This window comes from Canis lupus, chromosome 36, assembly GCF_011100685.1.
Source record: "Canis lupus familiaris isolate Mischka breed German Shepherd chromosome 36, alternate assembly UU_Cfam_GSD_1.0, whole genome shotgun sequence".
Classification (NCBI taxonomy): domain Eukaryota; kingdom Metazoa; phylum Chordata; class Mammalia; order Carnivora; family Canidae; genus Canis; species Canis lupus.
This window is the reverse complement of record NC_049257.1, coordinates 11,562,863-11,583,726: the sequence shown is the minus strand read 5'-3', so window position 1 is coordinate 11,583,726 and position 20,864 is coordinate 11,562,863. Positions and strand designations below refer to the sequence as shown.

The 20,864-nt window shown below is 38.8% G+C and overlaps 1 long non-coding RNA gene across 1 annotated transcript in view; it reads right to left on the bottom strand.

Annotated features, from left to right (window-relative positions):
• Window positions 1-20,864, bottom strand: part of LOC119867819 — a 70,782-nt gene that overhangs the window by 34,015 nt on the left and 15,903 nt on the right. Inside the window, exon 2 of the long non-coding RNA XR_005384653.1 lies at window positions 19,537-19,603. This is a non-coding gene — a long non-coding RNA (uncharacterized LOC119867819). The remainder of the gene's footprint in view (window positions 1-19,536; window positions 19,604-20,864) is intronic.

The window sequence follows — 20,864 nt, the reverse complement described above, 5'->3', positions numbered from 1 at the left end:
CGCGACTGTGAACTTAAACAACATACTGTATTTTCTGAACCTCAAGTTCATCTATGAGAGACTGGCACTCAGTCATCCTAAAGCACATGAGTACGTGATAGGAACTTTAAAGGGCGGCAATTTATTATGCATTTTCTGAAGTACCTCTCAATCTAGGATTCAGTCATAAATTCGATAAAATGATATTGAGCATCCACTGTGTCGTGGAAGAATCAATGAGAGTAGCCCTACATTATTTTTCCATATTGTAACATGTGAACATGACGGAGAGGAGCTTCCTTCAGCCAGGGCAGCCTGGAGCTGAGTATCAAAAACTGAGTGACAGTTTTGAATGTGTTGGAGTTTGAGGTACCCTGAGTCAAAGTCAAGGTCCTGAGGACAATTGAATGTAAGATCTGGGTAATAAAGAATATACAAATATGAAGTTCAGCCAGAGTTAGAGACACATGTCCAGGAGTCATTGCTTCCCAGGGGTGGGCAAACCCAAAGGCACGCTGAGTCAGCCAGGAAGAGGATGCACAAATAGAAGCTTGAAACAAACCTTTAAGGAGAATGAACAGAATATGAAGAAAGAGAAAGGGGTCGGCATCGCAGACTGCTTCAGAGAGGTCACACAAATTACCACTAAAGATGTCAATTGTTGAGTACATGTTTTTGGTGGAATTGTACATGTAAAATGCACCGTGCGTGAGTCAATGAGAAATATGTTAGGCCTTAACATGACCATTCCCCACCACCCACGAATGTCACCTTTCCAGCACACAGCACGGTAGGTTATGAAAAAAAAATCAAAACTTAAGAAACCAAACTGAATATCCTTTCTGGTAAAGTGTACATTTTCCTTTTCTGCCCATTTCTAAATTGGGATTTCAGGACGTCAGTGGAAATGTCAAAGTAGGGACCTCTCAAAAATCTACTTCTCTGTTAAAGAAGAACAATACTGGCAAAATTGTCAAAACCAACTTTTTCAGAACTCTGGAAATTAACCAAAGGAGTTTTTATTCAAGAAAAATGGCTGAATCTCAGTAAGTACATCAAGGCTTCTGGTTGTTTCAAAAGCCAGTTGTCTCATAATCCCAGTGAAAATCTGAAGCCTAAAGGCCAGCGGAGAGGACAGAACAGCTTTGGCGTTCCCCCAAAAATGTCTGTTTCCAGAAAATTGTCTGGCAATTGCCTGAAAAATGCACCTGCAAAGCTGTCTTTATGTGGCCTGACTCAAAATATACCTGGTGCAAGCAGCCTTTTCCCTGGGGTTGTTTGCAATTATCTAACATTGCAGCTGCCTGGGGCAGTGATAATAGTTGGGGTAAACAAGATTACCAAAAAAATTTAAAAGAAAAGGCCAGAGAAGGACATGACCATAATGGACTTTGTAAAACCCCAACATATTTCTGGGAATCTACAAGCTACCTGCATGCACAGGGCCAGACACATGGGCTGAGTTCCTACCTCTGGCTGACCTTGAGACTCTATATAAGCAGGAAATGACAGCTAAGGTAGAGTTGTAAACTGCCTGCATTTTTTTTTTTTTTTTAGATTTTATTTATTTATTTGACACAGAGAGAGCAAGCACAAGCAGGGGGAGTGGCAGGCAGAGGGAGATGCAGGCTTCAGTGGAGAGCCTGATGTGATATGGCTCAATCTCAAGACCCTGGGATCATGACCTGAGTGGAAGGCAGATGCTTAACCGACTGAGCCACCCAGGCGCCCTGCCTGCCTGAGTCTTAAAGGCAGGTCTCAACAAGAAAATAGAGGCCACCAGCAAAGGCTAGGAGATGGAATGATCGCAGGCATCTAAAGGGATTTCTGACCAGTCATTAGCCGAGCACTAAGTTGATTGAGAGGAGATTTCAGTATCCACACGTGACAAAGAACACAGACTTTACTGATTTAGGCCAGTCAAGCCACTAAACAGACAAGCAGCAGCAGCACCCACCACCACCACCACCACCACCACCACCACTACCACAAGGACAAACCCGGGGTAGGGGGAAATCTCACCCTAAGATTAGCAGGTGATTTCTTATTAGAAACCATGGAGGACAGAGGCAGTGGGGTGACATAGTCAAGGTACTTAAAGAAACACTGAACTAGGAATTCGGTATCCAGAAAAACTAACCTTCAAAAGTAGCGAGATTAAGACATCCTCAGATAAACAAAAACTGAACGATTATGTTGTGAGCACTTCTGCCTGACCAGAAGTCCTACAGGGAGAGCCTAGGCTGAAATGACCGGACACTAGCCGGTAATGCAAATTTACAGGAAGAGAGACCGAGCACCAAGAAAGGTAACCAAGTCAGGAAGTATAAAAGACAGTAGGAATGTATTTTTTGTCATTCCTCTTTTTCTCCTATAAGACATAAACGATAACTGCATAAAGCAATAATTTTCAGTCTGTGTTGATGGGCATAGGATGTGTCAGGATGTAATTTGTGTGACTTAAGAGCACAAAGAACAGGGAAGGAAAAGAGACATTTGGGAGCAAATATTTTGTGTGCTATTGAAATTAAATTAGTATTGATCCAAACTAGATTGTTAGGTTAAAATATTAATTGTAATCCTCAAGGCAACCGCAAAAATATAATAAAAGAAATGACAAGGGAATTAACATAGAACACTAGAAAATATGTATTTAACACAAAAGAAAACAGTAAGTGAAAGTTGAGGGGAAAAAGCCATGGCATATAAGAATAACAAAGTGGCAAACAGATGCTACTTTATCAATGTATTGGAATGTCAGACTTATCTTTTTTTAAGCTATTCATAAGAGAAATGAAAATGAAAACAGCAATGAAATATCACTAGACTGCCATCAGCATGGCTACATTTAAAAATAAAAAAAGACTGACAATACCAAGTATTGTCAAATATATGAAGCAGAAGAAATTCTCATACCTTTCTAGTAAGAACATAAATTTGTACAATTATTTTAAAAATACGTTTGTCAGTGTCTGCCAATGCTAAACTTCTTCTATGACCGAAAGTCTTATACCAGACATATATAAATAGAAACGACCTTTTATTACCACCAAAAGACATTTGTATGATTGTTCAGAGATGCTATATTCACGAGAGCCTGGAACAAACAGGAAGCAAGGCAAAAATCCATCAAAATCAGAAAGGACAAATATTGTGGCATTAGGTATGCAACAAAATACCACACACAGCAAAAAAGGGCGCCTTACTGACATCTGCAAGATCATGGAAAATCTCACCAACTAAAGCAGCTAGCCCACCAAAGATTACCTATTGAATGAACTCATTTATGAATATTTTTTTTAAGATTTTATTTATCTATTCATGAGAATACACAGAGAGGAGAGAGAGAGGCAGAGACACAGGCAGAGGGAGAAGCAGGCTCCATGCAGGGAGCCTGACATGGGACTCGATCCGGGGTCTCCAGGATCAGGCCCTGGGCCGTAGGTGGCGCTGAACCGCTGAGCCACCAGGGCTGCCCTCATTTATGAATCTTAATAATAGGCAAAACATTTCTGATAGTAGAAGTTAAAGGACTGGAGACTTTGGGGAGGGGGTATTGATTTAGAGAGGCCTCCAGGAGAATCCTAGGGGAACAGAAATGTTTTATATCTTACCCCAGGTGGTGTTTACAGAGAAGTACAAGTATGTACATTTGAGCTGTATCACGTTTTCACTGGGCTGTGTATTTATTAAAACTCCGTAAAGTAAGGAGCAACAAGACGGCATCTGCTACTGAGATCAACCACCACCTCCAGGTGGTTCGGCCCCAGTATCATCTTGCTGCTCTGTTTCCTGCTGTTTCTTTGCTTCTGGTTCGTGGAAGCTTCTGTTAATTTCTTGCAAGCTTTGTCTTGCATTCACAAAGGTATTTATGAAATTTCACCCAACAGACATTTTATATCAGGATCTTTTTTTTTGTTTTTCAGGATATCTAGTCATCTAATTGCTGAATACTAAATAGGATGCAAAATGACTTCCTGTCTAGGAATCTCCTGTAACTTTGTCTGACTGACAAGTACAAAACCTAAGGTCATTCTAATGAAAGTTGGGCTCCCCAAATATTTTTTTCTCCATTTTTTAAAGCTTCCAGAGCAGACTTATAAACAGCTTTGAAAAAAAAAAAAAAAAGGTAGGTAAATTTAAAAAGTAATAACTCATTCAAGGAGATTCATTAAGGGGCATCTGGTTGGCTCAGTGGTTGAGCATCTGCCTTCGGCTCAGGTCGAGATCCCCTGATCAGAGGGTCTTGGGATCGAGTCCCACATCCCCGCCGGGAGCCTGCTCCTCCCTTTGCCCGTGTCTCTGCCTCTCTCTCTCTCTCTCTCTCATGAATAAATAAATAAAATATTCTTTTTAAAAAAAGGAGATTCATTAAGACTGAGACTTCAGTTCGTAAATTTAAGAAGTTTTTAAAATTCTATTTATTTATTTGATAGTAAAAGAGAGTGCACAGGAGTGGAAGAGGCAGAGAGAATCTCAAGCAGACTCCCTGCTGAGTGCTGAACGGGAAGCCCAGGTGGGGCTGGATCTCAAGATCCTGAGATCAGGACCTGGGCTGAAACCAAGAGTTTCTTAACTGACTGCACCACCCAGGCACCCCCTAAGTTTGTAAACTCAGATAATGTTTTAATTCTTTTCATGAGAGTAATTATTTGGCGATCTAAATGCAGCCTCATTTTCCTACCACACTGTAACTGCTTTTCCCTAATACCATGAAGCTCTCTGAGAACCGGGATGTACTATAAATGTGTTCATCATTTCTCTTTGGAGGAGTGGCTGGAAATCAAGAATGTGATATGGACCGCTCTCTTTCCTCCGACTAGCAAGTCTAAAAGTTTTTCTTTTTTCATTTCTTAGACATTCTCTTTACAGCCTACCTCAGGCTAGAAATTAGCTGACAGACGTAGGTCTCCAAGCCATCTACTGGTTTAACCTGTACAGCAGACCTCAAATCTGCCCATTTCTCTTCATCTCTACCACCATCTGGTCATCCTTTGCCTAGACTTTTACAGTAGCTGCTGAACTAGTCTTTTGGATCCGCTTTTGATTCCCTGCAATCTGTTCTCCACAGAGCAGAGTGATCCTTTGAAATTCTAATTTCCATCAAGCTATGCTTTCCAGCGCCTGGATTCTTCTCATAATTCTTTAGCCGGAAGGACAGACTTACAAGCAGCCTAAAGGGCCTTATGTGATCTGGCCCCTTAACTGCCCCACACCACACACCCTTTTCTAAAACTCACAAGCTGTGGTTCCACTGACTTTCTGTTCTTTCCTCTAAGTCTCCTCTTGCCCCAGGGCCTTTGCTCTTGCCCTTCTCTGCCTGGAATGCTCCTCTGGTTCAGAGCACAGCTGTGTCTTCTGAGCTCTCAGCTCCGGTGTCTCCTCCTTGGACAGGCCTTCCCTAATCAGCCTATTCAAAGCAACCCCACTGCCCTAGTCCTTCCCTACTGCACTAAACTATATTATTTTCATCTCATTACTTACTATTATCTAAAATTATTATGATTTTATCTATTTGTTTACTTGTCTCCTCTCAACTGACAAATATAGCCATATGAGGTAAAGACCTAATGTATTTTAGCTATCTCCATCCTTAGAAGGTCCTGACATCCAACAGATGCTCAGTATTAGTTAAATAGATTATTTCAGAGTCCTGAACTCCATCAGCTTGCCTTGAAGAGGAAAAGCTCTGCTGAACTAATACCACAAAAAAGGTCAGTGTCTGCTCATAATTTTGTGTTACCTTTTCCACGGTCTGTGAATTTAACAGGGAATTCTTGCGAATGTGTGTTGGGAGACAGATGGCAGGGAAGAGTTTTCTGGGATCTTCCCATTCATTTCATCTATGCGGGCTATGTTTGGCTATTTTTGTTTAATAAGAGACAAACTGTGTCCAAAGTCAGCCCATCAAAATATAAACAACCACAAAAGGATGCCTTTCAGTGGTGTGCTGGTAAATGTTTAATAACTGGCTCGCCTGGAAAAAAAAAAAAAAAAAAAACAACTCTTGTTTCTATGTGCCTTTTATCGATTTCCATGGTGTAAATACCCCACCACAGCCAATTTCAAGCACACAACCTGAAGTCACTGGAACTGGGCTGGGGAGGACATGGGCACCTCTGGCCCTCTCCAACTGTTCCAAGCTGGGTCCAGCACACTTCTGGTGTCGTCCATGTGCCAAGAATAATGTGAAGCATTTTATATGTTGTCTTTTCGATCTTAGAGCAGCCCATAAAAGTGATTTATTGGTCATCCGTTAGAGATGAGGAAATAAGCCTAGATAGCCAGCCCAAAGGCCATAATGAAAGGGCTGAAACCAGAGTTCAAATCCAGATCTGGGGACACCTGGGTGGCTCAGCAGCTTAGTGCCTGCCTTCGGCCCAGGGAGTGAGCCTGGAGTCCTGGGATCGAGTCTCGCATCTGTCTCCCTGCATGGAGCCTGCTTCTCCCTCTGCTGGTGTCTCTGCCTCTCTCTCTTGCTCTCTGTTCTCATGAATAAATAAATAACATTTTACAAAAACAAAAAACCAAAAAAACAAATCCGGATCTGTCTGACTCCAGGGGCTGCATCTCTCATTTGTGTCAGGGAATGGTAGCCAAAAAAAGCCATATACACACACACAAATAAACAAACAAAACCCAGCAACAAACAAGACAGCTAGACTTTGGCTTAATGTCAAGTTGTTTCTTAAGATCATAGCTATTTTCTGATTCCTGGGTGTCTTGCAGATGATACCAATTTTATTGCTAGTATCAATTATATGTGGAATATAAAATTAGATGGATTGAGAATCCTACAAGTATAATCGGAGTTCAGTGCACCAATAAAACCTTGGAACCCTCTCTCTACTCCCCTTTCTTACTTTCTTTGCAGCTCTTTTTTGACCCCTTCCCTCTAAACAGTAACATTCTAAACATCAAGGGGAACAGGCATTGAAAAAAAAAAAGTGACTCAATATCAAACAAGAAGTGTCTACTTGTTTAGCAAATCTGGTGAAAAGAAAAGAAAAAAGAAAGAAAGAAAAAAGAGAAATGGGTCCGTTTCCAGGACAAAACCGTCAACAAGCAATGAATAAGTTTCATCCCTTCAGGGGATGGAATCACCACCTGCCAAGGATAAAAAGAGGAGATTGGTCTCAAGATAGACCTGTGATTCTCAGAATCACTGCAGATGCTGGGCTGCGCTGCCAGTTTCTGATTCAATAGGTGGGGGTGGGGCGCCAGATGTGCATTTCTAAAACTTCCCGGATGATTCTGAGGCTTTTTGTGCAGTGACCACACTTGAAGTAGGGATGCTCCAGATGCCAAAAAAAATTGTATATACATTACAGCTGCCAAAACAGGGGTCAAGATCGCTGTTCCCAAAGTTTATTGCACATTGGAATCACCCGCGGACCTGAAAACCAATGCCTGGATCCTACCTCAAGATTCTGCTTTAACTGGTCTGCGTTCAGCCTGGGTATTGAGCTTTTCAAAGCTCCACAGGTGATTCCAATATGCAGCTGAGCTTGAAAACCAATAAAAGTTGCCCTGGATCTTAATACATGGGTGCTAAATTTTTTACACACAACCTCTCAGTGTCCCTCCTAAAACTGACCCATCAGAAAAGTACTCATACCCTCAATTTCCTAGTTTGTTGTAAGTATGTGTTGAACAGTAGAAGTTTGAACATCAGTTGAAAGATCCAGAAGTAGACTGTGCCAAAGCTGTGAGTTAGGAAGCTCAGCTTTGGGTCCCTCTCAGTCTCTGCTTTTGCTGTGTGACTTTCTTAGTTGAATATGGCATTTAACTTCTTGGTTTTGTTTTCTGTTCTGGTTAAGAGTGGGCAGTATATTAAAAATTAGGAGGGGCACCTGGGTGGCTCAGTAGGGTAAGGGTCTACCTTCAGCTCAGGTCAAGATCCCGGGGGTCCTGGGATTGAGCCCCGTGTTGGGCTCCCTGCTCAGTGGGGAGTCTGCCTCTACCTCTGCCTCTGTCCCTCCCCGCTCAAATATATAAATAAAATCTTTAAAATTTTTTTGAAAATGCTAAGAAAAGTTTAAAATGTTATAGAGAAGAATTATTATGAGTGAGTATAATGACAGTGGTGCTTATATATAGTTTATGGATCAAAATAAAATAGTGCAACTCCTTGTTTAAATATATTTTCCCAGATTATCTGCTATATGAGATTATCTGCTATATGAGAATCCCAAATGAGAATGTTAGAGTAGCAGCTCAAATGCTACCTGCTTGTTGAAATCTGCCTTGGTCCAAGGTAACCAATGTGATTATAAATCTATAGTATATATTTTTATGGCTATTGAGGATCAAAGCCATAAATCTTCCATACATGTGCTTATTTAATAAGGGCCGATCATTTAATGATATGTTATTTCTCTGCATCTGTAAGATTAAAACGTGCCACCTCCTTTCCATTGTTAAAAACAAAGTGACACTGACTACTCAGGTTCTATAAAATGTTTAAAATAATAGTAAAGAGAGAAATCCTGGTTCCATTGTGACCTGCAAGTTTTAAAAATTCCTTATATAATGGCTCCATCTTCTGGTCAATGAAATAGTTTCCAAACTCTAAAAGGTAGTCCGGTTTCAGACTCTGCAAATAATTAAACTAGTCTAGGTATGAGTCAGAAAAAATAAATAAATAAGGTGACTATTGAGAAAAATTTCACAAACTTTATTAATTTCTTCCTTCTCAATAAAGGATATTGAGAATCTTACTTTACTGTTTCAATTGACCCCAGTGTCTCCAATGCTGCCATGGATGCTGTATTTGTCTCATTCTCTCTAGTTTCCTTTATCAGAGCTCCTCACCTTCCCTTGTAGTACTTCTTCTCCTGGCATTTGGAGTCCTGATCCTACTCCTGAGACTTCATGTGCACTTGACATCTTATGCTCTGTACCCAACTTTTCATTCTAATTTGGAAGAAAATTTGGAAGAAAGTTTAATGAAATTTATGTGAAAATCACGATAAGAAATTATGAATATTTGCACTGACCCACGAACAAAGTTTGGTTCCTTGTGATGAAATGTCTAGCAGAAAGGAAGACCACCAATAGTAGACCTAGACCCAACAAGTATATGAGATCTTTGGAGGTTTACGGGCTTAGCTCAGAAGGAATAAAGACCAATTGAAAAGTGAAATTCATTTTAAATGACTAGAAAAGATGTGTACTTGAATGCAAAAAAAAAAAAATAAGGACTATGAAACCACTTTATGTTTGGACAAAAATCTCATGGAAATGTTTTACTCCCCCTGTTCTCAGTCTATTTAATATTCCTTTGGGAAACATAACAAAATTGACCCATATTCTTTAGTTCCTAAAATACAGTAAAATAGGAGACCATTTTAAGCTGTATTTCAATGTCTTCCTGAGCCTTAGCAAATATAACTCACTGGTTCAATGTAACTGAATATTAATATATATGGGTAGGTTAGTATTTTAGAAATTCAGCTTGAGTCTTATTGTCCATATAGCTGTTGTTTTGCTTTTCATTAAAGGGAACAAAATCTTTTCTTGGAGTAGGGAGGCAGTGACATACTTAAATAGAAGTTAGGTTTTTACTCTTTATATTTATTTATGGAAATTGTGACTTATTTTCGTTAGAATGTTCTGGGGCACAATAAAGGATATTATTCACACCAAGACATATTGAGTCTACCAATATGTCTCTTGGAGTAAAGTATATGCAAGCAGTTAGCTGACTTAACATAGGAAGAAATACCGTACTTCTTTCTCTACAACTTCTCTATGAGTATAAAATGTCTGCTACTGATTTATGCTTTATTTATTTTTTTAAGATTTATTTATTTATTCGAGAGAGAGAGAAAGAGGCAGAGACACAGGCAGAGGGAGAAGCAGGCTCCACGCAGGGAGCCCAACGCAGGACTTGATCCCGGGACTCCAGGACCGCACCCTGGGCCAAAGGCAGGCGCCAAACCGCTGAGCCACCCAGGGATCCCCTGTTTTATGCTTTAAATATGACAGTGAACAACAGTCTCTTCGAAATTTCAAGTGTTGAGATATTTTGAATAGTTTTATTAAAATGAAAGTATAGAAAATTAGCTCACAAATATAGTCAAGAAGCTAAAAATAATGAAGGAATAGGATAGCAAATGCTCCAATGTCAAGCTGATCATTGAGCCACTTTGGGATCTCCACTGGACACAGTATTTTCACTGATACCAAAGTCTTACCTTCTCTAATAGGAAATGTACAAGGAAAAGAAATGATAACCAATGATCGATTTGTGGACTAAATTCAGTAGCTATTCAATAGACATGAGTTAACGGCTTCCTGTGTTCAATACTGTTGTAGGTACTGGGTTGGGGAGCATGGGGGAAGAATCCATGAACAAAGCCGACCAAAACTCCAGTCTTTAATATTGGTGTTCTTAATCATTCAAAGATGATAGCATACTGCCCTCTACAGAGGCCAAGGCTAATATAGTAAAATGCTTAAAACTATATTCATATTAGAGAAAAGTCCTGTCCGGCAAAGACTTTCAGCAAGTAAACTTTGGAATATGAGTTACTGCAATATTAGAGAACTGAGTTTCTCCTGATATATTAGTTGACGTATAAAAACGTATAAATGTAGGTGTCCAATGTGATGATCTGATACATGTATGTGTTGTGAAGTGTTTGCCACACAGGGTTAGTAAACATATCCTTTATCTTACATAATTACCACTTTGATGTTATGATGAAAACATTAAAATTCTACCCTCAAAGCAACTTTCAACTATAGAATATACTACCATTAACTATAGTCACCATGCTGTACATTCAATTCCCCAAACTTACTCATCTTTTAACTGATAAAAGTTTGTAATCTTTGACCAACTTCTCCCCATTACCCCTACCCCTCAGCCACCATCATTCCAATCTCTGTTTCTATAAGTTCCGTGTTTCCAGATTTCAAATATGAGTCAGATCATACAGTATCTATCTTTCTCTGGCTTATTTCACTTTGCATAACACCACAGGGATCAAGATCCATTCATGTTATTGCACATGCCAGGATTTCCTTCTTTCTATGGCTGAGTAATATTCCACTGTGTGTGTATTATGTATGCACGGTTATGTATGCACACATAGGCCACATTGTGTTTATCCACTCATCTATTTATGGGCACTTATGCTGTTTCCTTGTCTTGGCTATTGTGAATAATGCTGCAATGAACACGGGAATGCAGATCTTTTAGAGACAGTGATTTCATTACCTATGGATATACACCCAGGAGTGGAATTCCTGGATCATATAGTAATTCTATTTTTAACTTTTTTGAGGAATCTCCAAACTCTTCTCCATAGTGGCTGCATCAGTATACATTTCCATCAACAGTGCATGACGGCTCCCTTCTCCCATATCCTTGTCAGAATTTACTACTTTTTCTTTTTTTGATAATAGCCGTTTTAATAGGTGTGAGGTGATATCTTGTGGTTTTGATTTGTGTTCCCTTGATGATTAGTGATGTCAAGCACCTTTTTGTGTACTTGTTTGGGCCTTACAGATCTTCTTTGGAAAAATGTCTGTTCAAGCCAAATTTATTAATCAGGCTGTTTGCTTTTCCTTTTCTTTTTTTTTTTTAATTTTTTTTATTAATTTATGATAGTCACACAGAGAGAGAGAGAGAGGCAGAGACACAGGCAGAGGGAGAAGCAGGCTCCATGCACTGGGAGCGCGACATGGGATTTGATCCTGGGTCTCCAGGATCTCACCCTGGGTCAAAGGCAGGCGCCAAACCACTGCGCCACCCAGGGATCCCTGTTTGCTTTTCCTATTGAATTACGTATTCCTTATGTATTTTCTCCCATTCCATAGGTTGTCTTTGAATTTTTTTGATTGTTTCTTTTGCTGTGCAGAAATATTTTCAGAAAAAAAAAAGAAATATTTTCAGTTTCATGTACACCTTCTTGCCAATTTATACTTTTGTTGCTTGTGCTGTGGTGTCATATGCAAATAAATCATTGCCAAGATCTATGTCAAGGAGCTTACCACCTATGCTTTCTTTTAGGAGTTTTATGGGCTTTAAACATTTTTTTGATGGTTTGTTATGTCGAAGTCCTTATTTTGCATTATGTCAGGGGTGTAAGATAAGGGTCCAATTTATTCATTTGCATGTGAATATCAAGTTTTCTCAATATATTTTTCCTTTGAATATTCTCAACTCCATTATCAAGTATCAGTTGACTATATATGCATTCTGGGCTCTTGACTCTGTTTCACCAGTCTATTGTGTATGAATAACATGCTGTTTTGATTCAAATAGTTTTATAATACAGTGAGGCCCCCAGCTTTGCCCTTTGTAATTCTGTAGGAATTTTAGGATTTTTTCTGTTTTTTTCTATTTTTGTGAAAAATGCCATTGAAATTTTTATAGAGATTGTATTGAATCTTTAGATGACTTTGGGAAGTAAGGACATTTTAACAATATTAAGTCTCCAATCCATAAATATGGATTCCACTTTTTTGTGTCTTCAATTTCTTTTATCAATGTTTTATAGTTTTTGATACATAGATATTTAACTTCCTTGGCTAAATTTATTCTTCGGTGTTTTATCTTTTTTGATGCTATTGTAAATGGGGTTGTTTTCTTTATTTCTTTTTCAAATATTTTATTGTTAATGTGCAGAAATACAACTGATTTTTGCATGTCGATTTTGTGTCCTATAACTTTAGTGTATTTGTTTATTAGTTCTAACAGACTTTTGGTAAAATCTTTAAAATTTTCTACATGCAAAATCACATCATTAGCAGACAGAACAAGTTTACTTCTTCCTTTCTGATTTCAATGTCTTTTCTTTTCTAATTGCTCTAGTCCGGACTTCTCTTACCCTGTTGAATAGGACTGATTAGAAATGGGCTTGCTTGTCTTGTTCCTGAGATTAAAGTAAAAGATTTAAATTTTTCGTGATTAAGTATGATGGTACCGATGGACATGTCACGTGTGGCATTTATTCTGTTGTGGGATGTTCCTTCTATACCCAGTTTGTTGAGCTTTTATCATGAAAAGGTGTTGAATTTTGTCAAATGCTTTTTTCTGCATCTATCGAAATGATTATATGATGTTTGCCTTTTATTCTGTTAATGTGATATATCACAGGTATTGATTTCTGTATGTTGAACCATCCTTGTATTGTAGGGATAAGTCTGACTTGATCTTCATGGTTGATTCTTTTAAGGTTCTGCTGATCTCAATTTGCTTGTATTTTGTTGAGAATTTGTGTATCTTTATTTATTAGGGTAACTGATCTGTAGTTTTCTATTTCCTATAGTATCCTTATCTGGCTTTGGCATTAAGGGTATGATGTCCTTGTAAAACAACTTTGAGAGTATCCCTGCCTCTTAAAATTTTTGAAAGATTTTGAGAAGAATTGGTGTGAATTTACTCCTCCTATGTTTTTTTGTAGAATTCAGGGAAGCCATATGATTCTGAGGGGTTTTTTTTGGGGGGGGGAGTTTATTTTATTTTTTTCAGTTTTTAATTTTTTTGAGTATAGTTAACACATTTAATTTCAGGTATACAACATGGTGATTTAACAACTCTCTGTGCAATGCCATGCTCATCCCAAGTGTAGCTACCATCTTTCACCATATGATGGTCACAGGGTTCCTCTGGGAATATACAGGGCATTTCACTGCCAACTCATGTTGCTCCCACCATGTGGCTGACATTGGTAGCCCTTGCTCTTTTATTTCTAGCCATTTCTATAAGCCTCCGCTTTGCTGGTCTTTTCAGCGAAACTGAATTGGGTCCTTTAGTTTGGTGCCACAAACCACGCTCACCCTCTCCTGCGGAGAGAAACTCTTTCTATGGGGAGAGTTCCCTCTTAGCTCTGATCAATGCCACCCTAGGGGTTGGGATGATGAAAGCAAAATGACTGTTCTTTCTACCCTTCTTGTGCTCCCATCTCAGGGTTTTTGTTCACTATGTTGCTAAAGTTTCTTACATGGGCCCCGGAACTGCCCTAGAGCTGTTTCTATTCATGGTCAGCTGCCTAACTGTGGATCTTTGCCAGAGGACAGAGGCTGGGGTTTCCTCTGCTACCATATTGGTGACAGTACTGCTTATTCTCTGTCTGCACATCTCAAGCAGAAGACTTTTGAAGAATCAGACTATTTTTGACAACCAATCTAAATAAAATAATAGGGATCATTTTTTCTTATTATCTTGGCTTACTCTGAAATCTATAGAATAATAATTGGTAGTTTATTCTGCCAAGCCCAGCATAGTAAAAACCATTTTGGGTCTTATAAACATTATTATGCCTCTCTCATCAGTCACTTATTTCCATATAGGTGAAATAAAGTGTCACCATCTAGCCAATAACTTCATCTCTCTAACTCTTGGCTGTTACCAGATTCTTCTGCTTTCAATCTATTGGTCATAACCTTCCCAAATTAAACTTTCTAAAATCCAGTCAATGTTGATATAGATGGTGCTGCTTAAAAGCAATCATGTGCTATCACCTATAGTATAAAATCCATTCTGATCACTCATCAGCTCCACCTTGCTTTCCCAATTTCTATCCTTCACTATTTCCCCATTGAATCCTGTCCCAATTAGCTGGTGCTGCTCCCCGAAATATCTCATACACTTTTCTGCATCTGCCTTTAGCTTCATGCTGTCTTGCCTGTACTTTATCACTCTGGAGTCTCTCTCCCTCAGTCTATTCAGCCTTCCCAGTTATATGAGTACAGCCTTTGGGGACTTTAGAGGAGAGAAGCTTGGCATGTACCTAGGAGGTGCTGCTCAAAAGGGCAGTTTTATATCAGGAGAGGAGCCCCATTGGAAGAAGGGCATTACCAAGAAGATACTCCAAAATCAATATTGGAGGAAGGAGGCAATTTGCAACCTGCAAGTGGGAGGATCAGGAGCTCTGAGATTTGATCAAATGAGTTGCCAAGTCAGACAATCTGAGCACAGAGAAAGAAAGCTAATGTGAGAGCGTGAGAGTTGAACTGGAGAATGTAAGAGGAGTGAGGTGTCCATGTGCCAAAGGCCAGTTCAAGATGTTATTGTAATGTATCCTTTACATCTGCCCTGTCATGTGGTTTGGCATGCTTTGCAGAGTTGGGGGAAAACCTTAAATTAACAACACTACTCTACTGGACACCCCATCCTTCTTGGCACTGTTCAATCCAACCTCCAGCAAGCCTCTATGAAACTTCCTTAGATCACTCCAGCACTACATAGCTCACCTTCCTCTCACACTGCAGCCCGTGTTAGCTCTATCCTTCATTTGGCAATGAATCATGATTGCCTTGTGACGTTTTTGTATTGTGGGTTTTATTTTTTGTTTGTTTTTACTTAAGACTTACATTTTTGTTTAACTTTCTGTGGTTAAATATAATAGGTTTATGAATAGGTTAGTATAATCTTATTAGACTGTAAATTAAAACTTCCTTCCATAGGAAATATGGATCCTTCGCTATTTTATATCTTTCTCTTAATCCAACATAGAGATATACTCTTTCTAGGCACCCAAACAAATACTTAATGCACGACTAGGATTAAGTTATCTTCTTTTTAACTAAGCATGAATTGCAAGCTGGTATCAGGTCTCTTACTGAAAAACCATTTCCAAAATGTCAAAATCTACTCCAAAGTGCACATTCAAAAATAATTATTGTTGATTAAATCCATAAAGAATACAGATACAGCTCAGAATGACACTCAGGAAAGCAACATATTTCAGCCAGAATTCTCTGGTAACAAGCAACAAAATCAACTGTGGCTAACTTAAGGAGAAAACGATATGTTATGAGGATAGTTCATAGTTCAAAATTCATGAAAAGGCTGAAGAAGAGGCCTCAACGAACAAGGATCTAAAGATTCAAAGTAGTGGACCTATCCGAGTGCCACTACCCAAAATGCACAGGCTCTGACCATTTTTCTTTCCTTGTGTTCCCTCTGCTCAAAGTTCTAAGCCTTGGGAGAGAGAAAATCCAGCTGGCCCAACTTGAGTCATTTGCTGTTCCTCTTGACCAACAGAAAGTAAAATACCTTGACTGCACAAAAAATGAGGAGAAGTAATTTGCCCAAAGTAAATCTTGGGATTCTTATCAAAAGAAGAATAATGGAAAGCAGGCTGCCAAATAAAAATAACTAGAAAAACTGGTGTACGCTATAGTTCAACGAGCATAATGATGAGGTTGCAAGATCAAGTTTCATTATGGTGAATGAATTCTATAATCTGTTTAGACATAAAGCAAGTAGAACAAGCATTGGGCAAAGACGCTGTTTAAATTGGAATACTATGCTGAGGCTTTAACCTTGAGGCAGACTTGTCCCCCTGGTGTGAGAATGAGCTTGTGGGCAGAAAGCACAAATCAGGTCAATCTTAAATGCAGAGAGCCGCAGGTCACCGGATGAAGATGCTTTCGGGATCTAGACAGGTCCACTGTCTACTTGGATATTCCTTTAAAGTCATGTTGCTAATGACTCTAACTCGTTCACACTGAATGAGGGCTCCGTGTGTGACAGTTAGTTGCTTCACAGAGAAGAGGAAAAAGGATAAATTAACCAAATATAGCAAGGGTGTACCTAACATGGATCCCTAATGCCTATGTGGCATCTAGATTGTACAGAATTATATTTAAGAACACAGGCAGTAGGTAAGATTAGCTGCCTAGTTATGCATCAGGCATCTCCAAACCAACACAAAGGTCTTAGAAATGCTTCTTTTTTACTCAGTACCTGGATATATTTGTAAATCTACAAAACATTTGCCAACTAATTTTACTTTAGAAAAAGAATAATACACTATGCCTGAGAATAAACTGCAAATTGACTGTACATAGTTTTTAAAAAGAACAGTCTACCAACAGCATGTGTTTCTCATGTTTGTGTTACTTTTAACTGCTTATATTAACTTAAAGAAGAGTAAGTACAAAGCTCACTCTGTAAGAAGATTCTAATTTTTCTGCTCTCAGCAGTAGGCCTCTCATGTCTTCTTGGGAACAGAAGAAAATTGTTGAGAAAATAAAATTCCTTTTTAGTGAAGAGAACTAGTCTCAGTATGAACATGGTTTAAAGAATAATCCTGGTTGCCCATGCTGCTCAGAACTGAGCAAGATATTTTATCCTACTAGTGAATATAGGATACCTAAGCAGAAAAAGAGGATGACTGGAACATTAAGAGACAAGACAAATCAACGTTTTATTGTCTCAGTACAGAGAACAGAATCAAGCACCAATAAATAGTTGCTCAATATTTTTGATAAGAAACAAAAAGACAATGGATCAGTGCCATTTTCCTAGCAAAGATGGTACTTCAGTTAGAGAAAGGCATCACTAAACTGATGAGAAATCTTTGAGTCCATTATTAAATAGTTAGAACTTAGTTTCTAAAAATGATATTTATATATGTTAATCTCTTGCTCAGTCACCCAGGTACCCCTCTTAAGCTCAATTTGAACATGGCCAGGAAGTGGTATATTTGACTGATGCCACATTAAAGTGTTTTTAATTCTATCTGCAGACATTAAATGAATGTGGAGGCTAGCAATTTTACTGACTCTCCATAGAGCACTTTCCACCATAAGAAAATAAAGGAGCGATGTCATAAAATAAAGAATTTCTGTGAGGATGTCTTTTACAATGAAGTCCTTTCTTTTAAGAAAAATGTTCTTATGCCATATCCCCAGGGCAATAAACTACACATGTGCGCGCACACACACACATGCACTTCTGTTTCCTATTTTGGGGTTTCATAAAAATGTGTGTGTTGCAAGGAGAGAAAATAAGTGTAGAAGAAACTAAAGCCTTGAGGTTGCTTCCAAAGCTCTTAGGGACTACTGATCTGAGTTCTTAATTACAGGAGGGCTTTTTGGTAGCAGCAATCTCACTGACTTCTTGGGCAACTGTCAGCCAGTAGTTAGAGTCTGTTTTATGCAAAGATGCCAAAAGGATTAGGCTGAGGCCTCAGTTGTCAGTACCTCTTATTTCACTATCTGATGATGTCAAGTTTCTGGTAACACCAGTGGGAAAGAAAGGTCTTTTAGGTCACAGTGGAGCAATTAACTAGATGAAATTACTTTGGGTAATCTCAGTCTTAAATTCTGCAGGGAAATAACTCCAGTATTTTCCTGCAAGAAAAGCAAAACTAAGATCATCTCAACTTGAAGAGTTACATTATTAGCCCTAGGAAACCATCAACCACAAAAGCATGGAGACACGAATGTATTTTAAAATTTCAGAAAGATTATAACATGATTTTTTAAAAAAGAATAAAGGTGGCAACAAAATATGAGAGTTCTAAAGAGTGAACAGGTAGTTTTTGCCAAGATCTTCTTGTCCCCTTATTGAGTTTTTCAAAATCAGTAGCTGGATATAATTTAGATCTTTGTGGGGCACTGTCATCAAAGAAGTATTTCATTCATTTGTTTTCCCCTCGCTGGATTCAAGTCAAAGCTGCCCGAGATTTCAGAATCACATTTCCAACATCAAGGAACTTTAAGAGCTTTGTATAAAATACTAGGTCCAAAATTAACAGTGGAAATAAATATTCTGTGTCTGGTATACACCAAGTGCAGAACAAGTGTGAGTAAGCCCTGTCTTGTTTTGAGCATACATTCCAGTACATGTATGCTGAATGAGGAAGGGACATGGGGGGGCGGGCAGCTAAACAAGTAAATGAATAAGCCAAATTCTGGTAGTGGCAAAGGCTGGAATGAAAGGAAGTCAGGGTGCTGTGAGAGGAAACAGAGGGCTAAAATTGCATTGGTTCACCAGGGAAACACCTCATGGAGGAGGTTGTATATAATGTGAGGCTGAAATAACTAGAAAATAAGTCATATAAAGATCCAGAGTCAGAGCATTCCTGACAAAGGGAAGAGTATGGGCAAATCTGCTAAGGCAGGAAATTCTTTGAGGAAAAGAAGGGCTGTGTAGGAAATGAGGCCAGTGCCTGGCTGGGGCCATATCATGGAGGGCTTTGTGTGACTTGATAAGGGCTTTGGGTTTTCTTCTAGATGCATTAAGCAGTGGAATGACATACTTTAATATATATATATATATATATATATATATATATATATATATTAAAGGTCCTTCTGGCTGCTTCCTGGAGTAGCAACAAAGAAAGGGCAAGAAAACAAGCAGGGATTATAATTCAGAAGATTTTGCAAGAGTTTCGGCAAGAGATGATGGGAACTTGAATTGGGTGGTAAAAATGGAGGAAAGCAGATGTAATGTGGTAGAGATAAGGAGACGAAAATAATTGTTTGGAAATGAGTGAAATAGCTATTTCATATGCTTCCCTCAATAATCCACTTATTCATTCACACATTTTTTGAGCATCTACTTAACTCCATTTTGGTACTTGAGATATAGTAATGGAAAAACACTTCATAGAATAATGCTTCAAGGTAGGTTAGAAAAAATAAGAGCTGTAACATTTTAAAATAAAATATAAAATTCTATTATATATTCTTTTAGTAGTTCTTTAAATGCATAAATACCTGCACTTTAGAGAAAAAAATTGAAAATAGGAATATGCAATAGGAAGAAAAAAAGAAAGAAGAAAGAAAGAAAACCACTCTTACCACTTCTCATTTAAGCCTTTCTCGTTTTTCTTCTTGTGTTTAGCTGTTTTCTTAATGAAAATAAAACCTGAAAAGAAGTATTAAGCTGGGGTTTAGAAATTTTGTTATATGGTTGAAATTTACAGTGTTTCATAATTATTTCATCAAGCAGTAAAAGGATTCTGTTCTAGTCTTAGCCAAGGCTGACTAGCAAACCGCCTGAGGCTGTCACAGAAGAGCAAACAGAGGGAAAGAAGCGGGGTGGGGTGTGGGGGTGCTGGAGCTGGCTTGCTTCACCAAGAGACACAGCTGATCACTTAGCCATGTGGGAAGTCTCTGGACAGGCCCTGTAACAAAACCATGCTTTGGGACTGTCCTTAAGAGAAAGGAAAAGACCATCTACTTGCTGGCTCCTACCTCTCTCCTGTCTGCCCCTGCTCAATGTTTGTCCCATGGAGATTTACTACCCGCCCACCCCTGTAGCATAATGCTTCAGATGCAAACAGATGTGGGGAACACAGAGAGATTTCCCCTTAAGTAGCCCCAGTGTTTTGTGATCACCCTTTGTCAGCTGTAGCTGCCATCACCCAAACAAGCAGAGGTAGCATGTACGAAGGAGGTGTAGAGTAGCAGAGGTTTCATGACCTGTGTAGCCAAGAGGATATGAGGCGAATACCAGAGTCCTATAAGATAGCCCTGAAGCAGATTTATTTTTGACTTTGTCCAGATAAAAATCTAAAGATCTCTTGTGTCCTTTTTGAGTCAACTTGGATATTTTATGCAAAAGCTAAGGTAAATGTTTAATCTCTAAGCGCAAAATTGTTTTAAATGTGGAATTTAAGAAAGAAAACAAACGAGCAAAGGAAAAATGAGAAAGAGCGAGGTGCCAAGAAACAGACTCTTAAGATTAGAAATCAAACTGTTGGTTACCAGAGGGGGAGGGGAGGGAGTCCAGGGGCTGGGGGCAAGAGGTGATGGAGAGTAAGGGGTGAATTTGTCATGATGAACACAGGTGATATTGGATTTGTTGAATCATGATATTGTACCCTTGAACCTAATATTATCCTATACATTAACTAGATTTTAAATAGAAACCTAAATATATATGTGTGTATGTATATATATGTATGTATACACATATGTATATTCTTAAAAATCTGTAAAAAGTCTCTTTTCCCTTAATAAGCAATTCTTAAAACAATTTTCTTTTCCTCCCAGAGACGAGGATGCACTCTGTTTTGGCAAAGGTAGAGAAGCCCTTTGAGATGGATGAACATGGTCTTTCCTTTTCCCTAAATCTCACCTGCCGGAGCTAGATCTGTGCCATGTGATAGGCTTTCAATAACAAC